At 44.1% G+C, this 12,014-nt stretch overlaps 1 protein-coding gene and 1 long non-coding RNA gene across 2 annotated transcripts in view; one reads left to right on the forward strand and one right to left on the reverse strand.

Moving 5' to 3' along the window:
* The window catches only part of LOC122186068, a 34,627-nt gene extending 26,135 nt beyond the window's left edge, over positions 1-8,492 (forward strand). The window contains exons 6-8 of the long non-coding RNA XR_006181051.1: positions 4,091-4,278; positions 5,118-5,178; positions 6,739-8,492. This is a non-coding gene — a long non-coding RNA (uncharacterized LOC122186068). The remainder of the gene's footprint in view (positions 1-4,090; positions 4,279-5,117; positions 5,179-6,738) is intronic.
* The window catches only part of MACROD2 (mono-ADP ribosylhydrolase 2), an 837,047-nt gene that overhangs the window by 22,368 nt on the left and 802,665 nt on the right, over positions 1-12,014 (reverse strand). The gene's annotated exons all lie outside the window — the stretch shown is intronic.

Below are 12,014 nucleotides of genomic sequence, written 5' to 3' on the forward strand. Positions count from 1 at the left end.
TGATCTCATCCTCCTTTCAACTCAGAGTGCATAGAAGCAAGCCATGAATGGATCAAAATCCCTAAGTCACAATGCTGCTAGAGGGAACAGCATGCTACGTATGCCCAAACTGAGACAAGTCTAAAAAAGCAGCCTAGCTACCACTAAGGGTGTTTCAGCTCGATGATGGCAATCACGCATTTCCACACATTTCAATGGCATGTTTTACAACTCAGCTTTACTATTGACATTCTGGAGAGTGAGGGAGGTGCAGAACCAGACCGCAATAGCACTGCTGGTGTTTAATACTTAAAATACTTACTCCAGTCCTCCTGACATTCACCCTCCTCCCACAAAGCCAGGAATGTTCCCAAAACACTAAAAAGCAAAACTGAACAGAAATCTTCGGTTGCCTTGGAAAAGAGTCATCCGCCAGCCTGGGTGGTATTACCCATACCTTAAAAGATCATTGTCACATGTTGATGGGTTTGACCAATATTTCCTGGCAAGGTCAAAGACTGGATATAGAATATCACCACATCTATCTACTCTGCTTCATGGAGAAAATTTAGGGCAGAATTCAAAATTCACAGTGCAGGGTTGGAATTTTTTTGTCCCATTCAGAGGTTCTAGGAAAATAATTTCACAGGCCAGAAAAAAGCAAGTGTCAGTATTGGCAGTCATATGCTAGCTTCTCTTCCTTGTGGAGAGTCATTATGCAGTGTTTTCTAAAATTGTAAATGTTCTTCTGGGCTCACAATGGGAAACAACACTAATATGCATCACAGTGTGTGAGATAAAATGCATGGTGCTATTGTTGCCTTTGATTTGTCTTCCATTTATATCAGCTCTCAGCAAGAATTACAAAAAGACAGAGCTGCACATTTTTCTTCTCAACTTTTTCACATTTCATCATTCCCTCAGTTCATAAATTCTAGGGTCTAACTAGGATGCTACATCAGAGACAGACATTTACATTTAGATAATGTAATGCAAAGAATACTAACAGCTATAATCCTTCCACTTCCAAACAGCTCCAAAGTACTTCTCAACTGACCTCGGCTTTGTAAAACAGGGGTCTGGATTATTTGCTTTCAGTTGAACATTTCTTTCTCCAGTGTGTCAGCATCCTAAGGTTATCCTTTTTTTTTTTCTTTTTTCCTGTCTCTTGATTTCTGGAACACTCCCTCCCCATGCTGCTCCTGCCTTCACCTCTAGCTGTAGGGTATAGGGAAGGCTGGGAGAAGACCCTGAGCATGGTGAGGGAGTGTAACACCTAGAAGAGGAAGGTGAATTTGTTTCTTCTAAGCTCCCTGAAAAAAAATGGGAAGCAGACAGCCCCAAGGAAGAGCTTGCTGATTACGAGATACAGCTTTTCTTCTTCAGAACAGTCCAGAAGGACTCACTAGTGGAGAGTAAGAAAAAGCCAGCAGCACGCATTACAGCCACAGGAAATCATTCTAGAGAGGTCCTCAGTCAGGTTCATAAACCCTGACATCTACCAGCATTGGCACGTAATGATCCACCAGATCTACAGCTTACCAGTGCAGAGTAGGAGAAGTACTGGAGGACTTACCCTCTCCCAAATAGCTTTATTCCTAATTACACTTCCTCTCATATGAGTTTACTCCCACTGTTGGAAGAGGCCCATTCTGCTGTTACTGGTTGTTCTGGCAACTTGACCAGCAGGAGAGAAAAGGGTCAGACATCTACTTTGGGTTTCACACTTATTAGAAATGTACTTGTACCAAAAGGAAGCAATTTCAAATGGAAAGCCAGACCAATGCTGGATTAGGACGAGAGCATTACTGACTTTTCTTAATTACTTTGGATAAGACCTGGAGCAACTCATCTGGAAAGCTTTGGCACTTCTTTTTTTCCTCAGCAACCATCTTGACTGCACTCTGAGATATTAGATTCCTCCAAGTCATGCTATATCTTCAGGCACAAAATAGAAACTGCAGGCCAAAGATACAAACCACACAAGACACAGCGTGCGTGAACAAAAGTCTTTAAGAAAAAAAGGGGGGAACAAACTTTCATTCTCGTCTCAATGCCTTCCATTGAGAGAGAATATGCTTTCAAATAGACCAAGATTTTTCCCTTTATCACTGGAGAGAATATCTCTCCTTTCCATCAAACACACTTTTACCGTGCGGATTGCTCTAGATAGCAGCAGACATAGGTCAGTATTTCCAGAATCAGGTGACTGAAGCTAGGAACACTTTAAAATGGAGTTTAGATCCTGATTTTCAAAAGCTCCAAGCACCCAGCAGCTCCAGCTGGCTTCAAAGGATGTCATTTCACAGCACAGTTGGCATGTGTGCAACGTTTTTGAAAAACCAAGCCACCTATCTGGAGTCCTAAACTTGGCCTCATGAATTCAATGCCAATTCTCACCGCACTGGAGATGACACCACCTCTGTGACCTGTGCTTACAGAGCTCAGCAACATTAGAGCCAACAAATTGGCTTTTGCCTTCTTTTTCCCTCAACAGTTTACAGAACTGCTAATAAAACTGGTGTCTATCATGAAAATTGGCAGACTCTCAAGTCTTACAAGATAACTATACTTTTCCTCCAAGCTATTGAGCAAGTCTGTCGCATCTCCCCCACATCTTCCTAATAACTGATGGCTAACAAGGGTTCCTTGCAGTGAGATGTCCTGAAGGTCAGCCAGCATACAGCTGAGCCCCAGGATGCTCAGAATGTCAAATGCCATATAAAATACTGAAACCCAGGCTGGCATGTCATAGTGCTTAGCCCTTCTGTAATACCATCCTCCCATTATGAGGTGCTAGAAAACTGAAAGGCTTATACTTGCGATCTTAGCACCAAAGGCAAGACCTCTACCAATTATGCCAGAAGAGAATAATTGTATTAGCAGTTGACAGTGGCAGGCATTTGTCTTGCTGAAGGAAGATGACTTGCACATATTAAAAGCGTTTCCTCCAGCTAAACTCCTTCAGATGGCTGGATTTGGATCATGTTTTATGATTTATTTCTAATGAAGACCTTCTTAGCTCATGAGCTCACTAAAAAGCCCAAAGCCTTTTTACAATACAGCTTTCAACTATTCCAGGCTTGAAAAAAGAAAAAAAAGAAAAGAAAATAAAAGAAATCAATATAGTGATTCCACCCCTGGGTCAATCAGAAGGAACATCTCCCCTCTTCTCCTCCCCTTGATTACTCACAGACAGAAGACAACACAGAGCTTTTGCCGGCACACATGGCACAAAGGTTGGAATTGGAGGCTTCAGATGTGTGCCGTTTCTCATGGCCCAGGTCTGAAAGAATTTGCAGGCCAGCGTAAGGCTTGCCACTGCCCACAGTTTCCACAAATGCCTTGGCATCTGTTACTTTCAAGAGAATTACTGAAGCTTTCAAAAGAATGCAAAAATTGCTAATCCCCTCGTGCAAGTGACTTCAGCCTTGACAGACCTTTTCCCAGAGCCGCAGATAAAACTGAAGGATTCGGCTATAAAGGATTAGGAGTGGTGTCACCTAGAATTAAGTCACTGGCCTTGAACCGTGTTTATGTTCAGCCCTGTCAATAGCAGATTTCACAATCCTAAAAACAAGGTTTATTGAGTTTCTTTAAAAATACATATATATCTTGATTTCCCGAGTAGGTTTAAAGGTCTAGACAATTCGCGTTATATTGCTTTATAGTTCTCATTTTTCACTACACTTCAGTGCACTAAAAACCTTCAGCCTGACAAACAGCCTGAGGAGTCTCAAACAACTTCTTTTCACAACCATTCACAAGATGTCTCTATGTATACAATGAAAGCCGGGCAACAAAATAAACATCTTGGATTGGTCTTTTCACATCAAATCTATTTTAAATACTACAAACTCACTGAAGGGAGGAACTGCTACATAGAAAACAGGTAGTCCTTGCCAAGAGAGTTCTTAGTTCACAGCAAATCCTGATCAAATATTTTGCCTACTTAGTTACTAATCTGATGTAAGCACCTAAAATGGGTCTCTGAATGAGCTGTGCTTTGAGTTAGAAGTCTGTGGCCTTTCGGTGAACAGATGTTGTGAATATTTGGTGGTGAGGGGAGCAAATAACCCATGTGTCTTAATGAGTTGCTTTATTCCCACAGAATATCCACAATGCCTGGAGCTGACATTACGATGGCCGAAAGCACTGAGTACCACTGATTCCCATCCTGGTTGTACACACTGTAATTTGCTGTAACGCTGGATGAGGCTGACCCTGACTTCAGCACTGTGCACTACAGTTGAAGAGGAATTTGCACAGCGGAGGCCAGTTTGTATTTACACACATTAGGTGAGTTCAAGAAACATGGTTTTGCAAAAATGAGAAGACAGAACAAAACCAGAACCTTACCCAAGCCACAGATATACCTCAAACACAGGGATGCAGGAGGAGAGGGTGAGCCTCCTCATCATACCACAGCACTCTGCACTTTGCAGAGGTGTGACTATTTTGCCTACTGCTGCCACAGCATATGAGAGTGCCTGGCTTAGAAAGAAGCTGGAGGTTGGCTGGGATACTGCAGCAGACCTGAGGCTGCACCAAGGCCACTGGAGCTGCTGCATCCCACGTGCAGCGGGTGGTCCTGCTGCAAAAAGAGCTGGCTGCAAAGGCACATGTGGAGTTGATCAAAATATTTCTAACAAAATCTCTTCCCCTATCAAGTTACATACTTTTTTTTTTTTTTACTTTCTTTTAACAGACAGTTTAATGGGAACTGTTCTGTTTTCAGGGAGTCCTACAAAAGTAGCCTGAAAAGCCCAAGGCTGCCAGAGAAGTATTGCTGGCTCTTGCCAAAATTATTTATAACCATCAAATCATTTAGGTTGGAAAAGACAGTTAAAATTATCAAGTCTAACCATCATCTGTAGATACACTGGCAATGGAGTTGGAATTGCCAGAAAAACTAAGTGTGTTAGGAGTAAAGACTTTCTAGAGAAACAGAACTCTGTATTCCTTGGGTAGCCCTACTGCTCTGGGGAAAGGTTGGCAGCAAAGAGCTCTCGATTAATAGAAGTATTGGGATTTCTGATTAAAAAAAAAACAACAAAAACTCACCAAAACAAAACAACAACAACAACAAACTTCCTAATTGAAAAGATAGCAAGTCTTTTTTTTCTCTGTTTTGTAAGAATGTTTCATGGGGGGAAGAACAAGAGAAGAAGTGTTTCCGCCTAGCAGAAGCACCGCCAGGTACGTATTGGTCATTCGTGCAACAGTTCCTCTGGCAGAGCAAAGCTAATTCTTTAACCTGCAGGAGTTGGAGAAATCTTAATGGTCGCAGACAATACATGTAAAAAAGCCACACAACTATGTTGGAAATCCATCTAACGGATGCCTTGGTTATACTGATAAGCATGGCACGATACACGATTTAGGCTGTGTGCTTTCTGGATAGAGACCTAAGCGTACGGCACCTTGCACAATGTTATTATCAACTGAAGTTTAGGGAGCTCTGTTGCATGTCTGTATGGCAGTAATGATGATATTAACAACGCTTGGAGAAGACATTAATAATAATAATGGTTAAATAGGTCCTGCTTCTCCTTCTGCATGTTCCCAGTCAGCAAAGTTCTTCAGTTGTTTCATTTCCTTACTGTAGCAGTAATTCATAGCCCAGGAGACTGCTTAATAATACCAATTATGGTACAAAAGAAAGTACAATGAAAATGGACCCAAATTAAAGCTCGCTAAGTTCAGCTCAGCATCTTTTTGCTCTCCCAAGGTATGTTTGCTATAGCAAGCTTAACAGTGCAGATTCATTTTATTTCTGCCTATCTTCATGTTTACTAAACCTGAATTAATGCTCTCCTTCCGCAGCCCAAACACGAAAGAGTTCTGCAAATAGCTGAAAGAAATGATAAGGACTCCAGGTGACATAGATCACACACTGTACACAGTATTACTTTCCCCAGAGTGAGCCTGTGTAGCAGTATTTCGTGGCATTCATCATTAAAGTTCAGTCTTTGGAGGGCTGCCATCGTAGTCGTGTGCAGCCAGCTCTCCAGTGATGTAGTGGAGCTTATAACCAAAGGCCATCCCTCCAGGGGGCACTGCAAAGCAATCTGAATGTCAGGCCTTGGGAAAGGCTGCGGTGTTTTTTTTTTTCCTTTTCCTCTTTAGCTGTTTTTATTTCAAACAGTTTTTATTTCACAGGAGGGCCAATAGCTTTAAGCACGAGAGGTTTCTAGCCACAAAACTGTGAAGTCTCCAGAAACAAGAAACCAGTGAAATGTAGGGGGAAAAAAAAAAAAAAAGTAGTTGCTTTCTTGCCAAAACAAAATTCCTGCTGATACACTGAACTGGATCAAAGTATTTTTGCAGAAAGACAGAACTCGTGCTAACCTTGCCGTGAAGGTGCTGGGCACTGCTGGGTGGTGGCCTCTCTGGTGTCCTCAGCTAAGCAGAGCCAAGGCAGCACCACCTTGCTGGTCCTTCCTTCACCTCCCAGCCAGGCACAGATGCCCAGCTCTTATCCACCCACATGGAGACACGGGGTGTAAGCAGTGGGGCTGCCCAGTGAGCAACTGGGAAGACCCCAGTGCTCCAATGAGTGCTTCATCTCCAGGACAGCCTTTCACATTGGTCACTGCCAGCTCGCATGGAGCCACGCTAATAGACATGGCACAGGAAGACACGGGGGAAGTAGGAGGCTACAAGGTGATATGTGATTGGGAGGAGCAGAGATTTCAATTAGCAGGATGTGAAACCCCCTTCAAAGCCAATCACTTACAGTGCTGGTTTCCTCCAAAGTGCTCAAATCACCACCTGGCACAGCGCAGCGAGAGGATGAACAGCACAGTAATTGAGAAGTGTGCCCAGCAACGTGTACTTGTTACAGGTGCTCTGGAAGGGTTAGAGCTCACTTCATTTCCACAGCCCACAGCAAGCCTGACTGCTTCAAGCTCTTCTCACAGGATGGGGATCACGGAGCAGCCTCAAGTGGCACATTTTGTTCTCAGCATGAGTATGCATCCTTTGGGTCTCAGGGCCTCTGCCCAAAGGCTTTCTGCCTCGCAGTCGATTAAGAGAAGGTACAAAATACCAGAGAAATGGCACATCCTAGCAATTATGATAAACAAAGTATATAGCCAACTACTTTAAAAGCAGACTTTGAAATGCCACTGCCTTGCTTCGTTCTGAGCACATTCCCAGGGAGAATGTCAGGTCACATAACTCATCTGTAATCTTTACATAGAGGATCTCAACTAAGCAGCAGCCATCATAAAAATAACCAACATTTCTTTTTGTGGAAAACAAACATAAAAGAAAAACACAACATCTCTCTTACACACACACCAAACAAAAGGGCAGTTAGCACTTCAAAGATTACTGGCTGTAAATAGCAGTGCCAATGCACTGGGGAGCTGTGCTCCTCTTTAGCGACAGCCCTACTTACTCCCACGGAGGCAGCGATGTTACAGGCCTTTCCTGTGCTGCATCGTGCATTCATTTAGAGTGTGCTCTTTGCATTTTATTTCCCTCGGTGCCTTAAAAATACCAAGATTTGCAGTAGTGTAAGAACAACCTTTCAATCTAGCCTCATATACAGCATTTCAATCTAGCCGATGGGGAGTGTTGGAAGAAAATTGCTGTATAGTAGCCAAGAACCCCCCCCCCTCACATTTCTCTATCATCCACAGCTAGATTCTTGCATTTACAGCTAGCCATTTTAATTATATCTAAATACTTATCTCCAAGGTGGCTATATTAGTTGGTCTTTAATTGTAGCGGAGCAAACACACGATGGCTGGGTGCTCTCATTTGCCTGTGTGCATGGAACAAAAGATGCTGTACTCAATTACACAGCAAACGTCCACCAGGTACCTCTGAGACATCCTACATGCCACGCTAAGCCTGTGCTTCACGTGCTTAAACAGCTCTCTCTATTGCTTTATAGGAAGGGAGGGAAGAAGGGAAAGAGTTTTTGTTTTCTTTCTAAACCTCATTTACAGTTGTACAGCTAAAGCTTGAAGATTAATAATAAAAGTGCATATGTGACAATGCAGAAATAAATGCCATTCCGCGTTAAATACAAAGCAAGAAGCAAATTTATTTTTTCTGTTAATTAACCAGGCTTTCATCTCAACTGCTCAGATCTGTAAATAAAGCTACTTTCAAACCAGCCAAGGAATTAGGCAATAAAGCAAAACAAACTCAACCAAAATACTCCAACCCAAGAGCCTCCTAACATGGGTTAGCTAATTATGTTTGCCATTTCCTATTCAAGGAGGTCTTCAACAGAACTTCCTAATTGAAACGGGTTAAAAGCAACAGTACTCTGTTGGCAGCCTCAGGGTGAGCACCACCAAATGATCCCAAGCACTGCCAAGGAGCAAAGGGCATCCCCAGATATTCTGCAAGGGGAGATAAGTGGAAGGGAGGATGGACAGACAGGCAGAAATGGGAGAAGAAAGAATGAACGACTGATCCCTACCATTAATATTACATCCTCCTGCAGCTATGCCTCCCCTCTGAGGATTTGCTTTCCAAGCTCTTTATTGAAATTGTTCAGGTCCTTAACTGATCTCCTGGGGGGTGAGTCAGGGGGAGTGGGGTGGGTGGTTGAAAAGCCTTAAGCTAATTAAGCATGGCTGAGACATGCTTGATGAGATGGGAAAAACACGAGGCTTTTGAAGGGGTGAAAAACCTCCGACCATCTGGTAGTGGCATTGCAGGGAGAAGAAAGAGGAAGGACAAAGGGGCAGCTCTCTGGTCCAGGAGGTACAGGACTCCATTAATTACTGGGTCATTGAGACCATTACAGTTCCAAATGCCAGTGAAAGCCTGCAAAATAAGCTTGGGAGGCTCAGCAAAAACAACAGCTCTTAGCACGAAAAGCATCTGCAAGAAAGTGAATCGGAGAAGCTTTCCCCAAGATGCGCCTGCTAATTAGAAATGATAGGTAATGGATGGGAGTGGAGGCCCCCAGATCAGAACGAGACTGTTTCCAGTAACCTCCCTGCCTCTCCTCTCCGATCTGCTGTTCTCCAAGGCCCTGCAGATGGTGCTCTGTTTAAATTAATACACCCTGCCAGCCAGAAGGAAGCTTCTGTTGTACTTGGCAGTCCAGGTGAACAGCCTGCGTTTAGGCTTCAGAATGAATGCCCCAGGTGTTTCATCAATATGGCAAGCAGCTTATGTGCTCCAGCCTCTTCAGGCCTGGATAAAGCTCATCTGTGTTTTCCCATTTCCAAGACTGGCTAGAGAAAATCGCAGCGTTCATCAGAGGGCAAACTACACATACCGGAGGAATATCTGAGCCATCTTTGTGCTAAACGGCTTTGTCAGCCGTGAGTAGGGAAGGTGCTGGTGTGATCCAGACGAGGAGCCCTGCCCTGCCTTCTCTGCTCACATGGGCTGGATGCGGCTGCGGCTGACTACAGGTGCAGGCTGGCAAAAAGCAAGCTGCTCGTGACACCAGAAGCCGTGGCCAAACCCGTGCCAAAAAGCTGCACTTTGCTAACTCCTGCTTCGGGATGTGCCGACGTGCGGCTGATTTCCTTTCCTCCCACACGCAGATTCTCCTTCAATTATTTTGGCCGTGTGCTGTGAACCAGTCAGATGCACAGGCTGCGCAAGAGCAAGCTATATCCATCCTTGGATGGCAGACCTCATTAAAAGAAGGAAGTGGAACCGGGGATCTATCGCGTCGTGCTGCACTGCTGTCCACAGGATCAGATACAAAACCCAGGCCCTGCCTACCTGCGGCCATTTCGGTTTTGATAAGGACAAACGGCATTAACCCTATTCTTCAGCCAAATCTCAACATACATTTTTCTCCTCTAGGTTCTCCCTGAAGGTTCACTTGGAAAGAGCTGCTGTGTCTTAAGCTGTCACATTTTTATTCAGTACTGTTAAACATTGGCTGCGTTTAATGCCAGAGGGAAAAGTTTCAGATGCTGTGATCTCTGTGTATATCAGTTTCTAAGATAACTTCAGTTTCTGCAGATAGGTACCGGATATATGCGTACTTATCGTCTGCTTTTCATGCTCACTTACTTCAAGAGCCAGCTGGATCTGCAAACAGAACTCCATCCAGAAAATCTATTTCCCTCCACATCATATGTAATGCTGGAAGCAGAATATCCTTTAAGGTCTTTTTCCTTTTTCGTTCCTTTTGGTTTTCAGCAAGCTTTGCCAGAGTTACAGGGCCAAGAGAACCAAAACCAAGCTCAAAAAAACCCTGAATGTTTGGATGCTTACTGGAGAAGCAGCTCCGTTCCAGTTGGCCCCGATGCTGCCAAGCACTGCAGTACTGCCACACAGTCACCGAGCCACGCATCCGGTGTGGGCTCAGGTCTGGATGTGTAAATGGATTTGTGATGAGATGAGCATTAACAAAACAAACAGTTGCATAAAAATGACCACAACAGCTGTACTTGCTACGCACTGTGCAGTTATGGCTTTGGAAGAAGGGGAAATGAGACAAACAAAGCCAGTGTTGAGGATGCTGGTACTACAGGAGCAGAGATTGGACTTATTACATTTGCTCATAGAACGGGAACTGTAAAAACCTGCTGTCCCATGGAAGAGACCCCAAAACAAGAGAGCACACTTCTGATCTCTTTCAGACATCTAGCTTTATAGAACAACACAACCATCAGAGATAAGCTACAGGCCTGGAAATAAACCCGTGTCTGAGTCCCACTCCGTGCTGGAAGGAGCCAACCTCTGGCCCTCATGTCCTAGAGATCCCTGCATGGACAGCTGCGAGAGAAAGCCCCTTTCACCCTTCTCATGCACCAGGGCCCGCTGCCAGCAAAAACACACGACTTACAGAGCCCTTTCAAAGCCCAGGAAGGAGCGATGCAGCTGGTGTACACCCGAAAAAAGCAAGTCCTGCTCGGTTTTCTGTCCTCCATGGACTGGCTGGATCTTAGGTTGATGGAGGTGCCACACTTGGGTACCTGCACCCCAGGGCGGGAGAGATGCTAAAACATGCCTTACTGACTGCCTCCCTGCTTAGTCTGCAAGCTTTCCTGCTAATCTTCCCTGCTGCCTGGACAGCTGGAAGAATCAGCCAATTTAATTTCCTTGAATCGAGCTGCTGGAGTTAGGTACCGATTTTTCAGCACAGTGACATCTCACTTTGAAGCACCTGAGGTATCTCCATTTGTGCCCATTTGATGTTTTCGTGCTACATTTCAGGCTGACAGACCACACAAACACACCCAGAGAGTGTGTTTTAACTGATGAAATACCTTGTAACCACGATAGGATTTAGCCACAAAGCGGGGCGCTCAATTTTCTCCAGCCACCGAGACAGCGACTTTGCTAGGCTGACCCTCTAACTATATACCACTGTTAGATGTAACCAGGGGGCACTGAAAAAAGATTATTGACTTTTTCCTCCTCGGAATCCAGAACGTGGTTTAACTGATTTTCAGTCCAGGTGAGAACAGCATAGCCTGTAAGCGACTGCTTATTTCCTCCACAGAGAAGATGCTGAACGTGTAAATATGCTGTCTTTCAAGGGCTGTCAAGTAAATGAAGGTATTGAGTGTTTTTTGACAGGATGCTGTAAACGAAGAAAGGAGTTTTTGGCCTCTGTGGTACCGATGATTACAGGCAGAGCTATGCCCTTCACACTAGCAATTGAGAAAAAAACAAACTAATAAGGCTGCAAAACCACAAAAGGAATAACGAGACAAAAGGATTGCATGCCCCAACGTCTCGGGCTAAGGATCTCTCACCAGTGAAACAATAACAAGGACTGTTTCGTGGCAGAAATTTGTCAGCTGAGGAATGCTACGGATTTTAGAACTTAGGATAGAAATCACAAGGAAAGCCTGGATCCGGGAGAAAAATCAGTGTTTGAGGAAATAACAGTGTTAGTCAATTATGGAATCATTTAAGCACCCCAGTAAACGCAAGGGAAAGTAAAAGACCATGCCATTCCATGCTCTGTATTTCTCCTGGACCTCTCAAGCAGAAAACAGATGCTTTTGCTGTTGCCCATACAACCCAAAATGCATCATCCAGAACACCTCTGCTGTACCAGTTTAATTGCAGATTAAGACTCAATT

The sequence above is a fragment of the Lagopus leucura genome, unplaced genomic scaffold (assembly GCF_019238085.1).
Source record: "Lagopus leucura isolate 7727_CA_CO unplaced genomic scaffold, USGS_WTPT01 Super-Scaffold_73, whole genome shotgun sequence".
NCBI classification, from domain to species: domain Eukaryota; kingdom Metazoa; phylum Chordata; class Aves; order Galliformes; family Phasianidae; genus Lagopus; species Lagopus leucura.